Source organism: Diceros bicornis, unplaced genomic scaffold (genome assembly GCF_020826845.1).
Source record: "Diceros bicornis minor isolate mBicDic1 unplaced genomic scaffold, mDicBic1.mat.cur d_74_multi, whole genome shotgun sequence".
Taxonomy (NCBI): Eukaryota; Metazoa; Chordata; class Mammalia; order Perissodactyla; family Rhinocerotidae; genus Diceros; species Diceros bicornis.
The window spans coordinates 1,833,681-1,837,554 of NW_026690930.1; positions in this window are offsets into that span (position 1 = coordinate 1,833,681).

A 3,874-nucleotide genomic window follows, 5' to 3' on the forward strand; every position below is an offset into this window, starting at 1 on the left:
CAGTCCACAAGATGATGATGGTATGAAACTCACCTGGACTTCACAGTCTCTGGAAAATTTATTTTTGCCAAGTTGAGAAGAATTAGGGTTGATTTCCAAGAATGAAAAATAGAAGAGAAGCTGGAGAGAGTTACTTCCTCAAGGTCAGGAACTATTTGACCTTACAAGATGAAAAAACGTCTCCCCATTTTTCTTCTCACATTCCTGTAGCATCAAGTATCTAAACGTGAGACAGGATCAAGTTTTCAAAAAAACAAACAAATGTTTTGGAGACCCAGGGAAACAGAGTAGCATTAATGAAGAATGTTTACCTTCAAATGTTCCTGAATATTTCTCTCAAACTCCTTATACCATCTCTATAGACTATTCCCTATACTAGCCATGGTCCCTGTTTTATTATATAAAACAGTGTAACCTATCACCAGCATTGGTGGGCAATAATTCTTGACATGATTTTTATGGCGTGTCCCCTGCCACCTTTTTTGACTACTGCTGTAGGTTGGGCTAAGGCAGTGGTTCTCAAACTCTGGTGTGCATCAGCACTGCCTGGAGGGCTTGTTCAAACACGCTGCTGGGTCCCATCCCCACAGATTTCAATTCAGTAGGTCTGGGCTGGGGCCTGAAAATTTGCATTCCTGACAAATTCCCAAACATTCCACTCTCCTGGCTGACACAGATGCTTCTGCTTCTGAAGCAAAGACAACTCTTACCCAACTTCATTAGTCTCTTCTCCTACCTGAAAGTGAAAATATCCAGTTATCAACTTGCACTCATTTCCTGACAGGACCATTTACAGAAGAAACCCTTGCTTCCTTAGCTTTCCTCAAAGCCACGTGGCATAAGGCCAGACACTTCAATAAGCCCCTTCTAGCATCTTCTTACTGAGACACCGAAGCTTCCCAATGGGAGGTACACTTTGCTGCAGCACATTAATAAACCTAACACTTTGAACGTCATATGCATTCCTGGTGGTCCGCAGGCACTGGGCTTTATCAATACTTACCCGTGCGTTCTTCCTCTTCATGTGTGAAGTTTGACTTTCCCTTACTTGGAGCCAAACCAGGTTGAGGGGTACGAAGGTAGCTTCCAATTGGATAGGTCCAATAATTTTGGGGTGGTCAGTCAGTGGCATTCATCCTCATCTGTGGAATGGAGCAAACAGTTCATAATCAAACCAGCTGAATGTATACGCTCCACCTATCCATTGGCAGTGGTGCCCAAGACGTTTCTGTGGACTGACAGCATCAGAAATATTTAGAGATAATTGTTGAAAATATAAATCCCAAAGTAAATCTCAGACCCAGTAAAACGAATTTCAGAGAAGTTGGGACTCAGAATCTGATGTTTTCAGAAAAACCCTGGGTGATTTCATTCAGCATACAGGTTTGGGAGCCACTGATAAGGACAGCTGGACTGAAGAGATAAGAGATTTTCCTAAGATATTAAGAGCTTAAAAATTATCTGAGTGTATGTTCTTTGGGAGAATTCTTAGCAGTAACAGCCTGCTGTGCACAGAGGCAATAATTCCCCAGTATCATAGAGATAATCAAAATGGGAATAGAAGACTAACCTGTTCATACAATGTCCACATCTAGGACAGGGACTGGATAAATGGGAAAAGTCAACTGTTATGCTGTTACGATTCCCATTTGTTTCCTGGGTTTTAATTTGATAATGTGCACAGCCTTCTCTATCTGCTTAGTAACGTTTCCAACTATGGATGGCCTTAGGCTTTGATTGAAAACCCTGGTCTATTAGGCTGTTATTGCAGAATGAGTTAAGACTCTAAGGTGTGGACTACTTTCAACATTCACTGTTATTTTTTTAAAGCAACCAATAAAAGAGAAAAATCAATTGTAGGCCTGGTGTCACATTTCGGTTCTATGACCTGTTTTCTTCCTGGCATCTTTGCTCACTTCAGTAGGTTTTCTCTAGAATTTCAGGTCATGTTCTAAGGAACTGGTTCAATTTCGCCGCAACTAACTCTGTTCTGATTTTTGAAGGCTGTTACTCTATTTGGACTTACCGTTGCAATCTTCTGTGCCGTTTGTAAAATTCTCCCTTCCAGGACATGATATAAATCCTGTGTCAGTGGTAGATCCATAACCCTTTGTGATGTTATTGCACGTTGCATTTGGGGGACAAGTAGTGGAGACATTTTCACAGTCACAACAACCGTTAGAGTGGAGGAGAGGATAGGAACTCTCTTTAGACCCTGGGCTGCATCAAGTCAACATGAGTCTTGGTTACTTGAATCCTTTTATGTGCTGAGTGTGACACTCGGCAAGTGGTACTCACTTTGTAAACATTTGTTCAATGGATGATCAATGAACATGATTGGTGTTGCCAGCTTATGTTATTAGAAAAAAAAATTTTTTTTTCGGCAGGGACTCAAACTCTTTTGGAAAACATTGGAGCAATCCTCTTGAACTGTCCTACTCAAGGTGTGGTCTCTGGACCAGCAGCATCAGCATCACCCGGGAGCTTGTTAAAAATGCAAATTTCCTGGCTCCACCTCAGCCCTACTGAATCTAAGTCTGGGTCCTGGGCTAGGAATCTGTTTGAACAAGCTCCCCAGGGGATGACGATGATGCTCAGGCTTGAGAACCTCTGCATCTCAGCTGCTTCTAGAATAAAAGAGTTCTCTGATGAAAACCCTAAGAATTTTTAATAAGACTTGATTTAAAATTTCTTGACCTTTATTTCATTCTTTTACATCAACTCAGTGAGGTGTCGTGAGTCACCCTGTCACAATTTAAAGCCATGGTTTCCCATCAGCCAAAATTCCCAGGATTATATTGGACTTCTTAAACCTCAGATTGTTTCCAACACCAGTTCTATTTCTAGTTCTTCCTTCTTTATCACCTCACCAAACCTATGACTCATTTTCTCTCTCCTCATGAAGCTTTCTCTCTAATCCCCTCCATCTCCTCTCCTTTTCCCAAGATCCAAGTCCCTTTCATATCTTCTTATCCATTGTCCTATCTCACACCCTTTCTCCATGATGTCTGGAAGCAGATGGCTATGATTCAGGGGGCAGATTTATTTGTATAAGATTTAATTTTTAAATTACTTTTAATTTCATTAGTTGTGATATTGAAACTTTTGTATTTAATCCAAATGAGATAAAATTATAAAGAAAGAGATTCATCCTCTAACATATGATAAAGTAAATAAAAATTTTTAAAAATGTGTGCCAAAACATGCATCTAAATTGTTCACCTGGGAGATTATGTACTCATTTGAATAAAATCAATCCATATAATATCTTTTAATTCTTTTCTCTTCCTTTTTATTTTTCTGGTCTTCTTCCTTTTTTCCTCCCTCGTCACACCTATACATTTTGTCCTTGGACTTTATTACTGAGAAAGACAAGAAAATTCACTTCATTTTCACTTTTTCTTCCAAATAGTATTTTTGAAAAGAAATAAAAGACATACCATCTTCAACTGAAGAAGAAACAACACTTTGAATACCATTTTGTATGATTTCTGACATTTCACTTTGACCAACCACCTGGGGAAAGGATGAAATGATCTGAATCCATTGAGCCCCTATGTAAGCCCTGAGTCCTGAACTCACTAATGCATTGCTTCTGCAGACCTCTGAAGAAGTGTTCTTCATTGCTGGTGTGCAATAGAGAAGTCATCTTATTTCCAACATTATGATCAGTGTTTGAGTCGGAGGAAATAGAAACAACACTTATTGTGCACTTATTCTGGCGAGTACAGAAATAGGCAGTTTACTGGGGTTATCTTACTTAATCATTGAAGCAGGCCTCTTCATACAGTAACTCTTAAAGCCATTTTAGTGACCAGGAAAATGAGGTTCAAAGAAGGGAAGTCACTTGACCCTGGTCTCCCAGCTGGTAGAC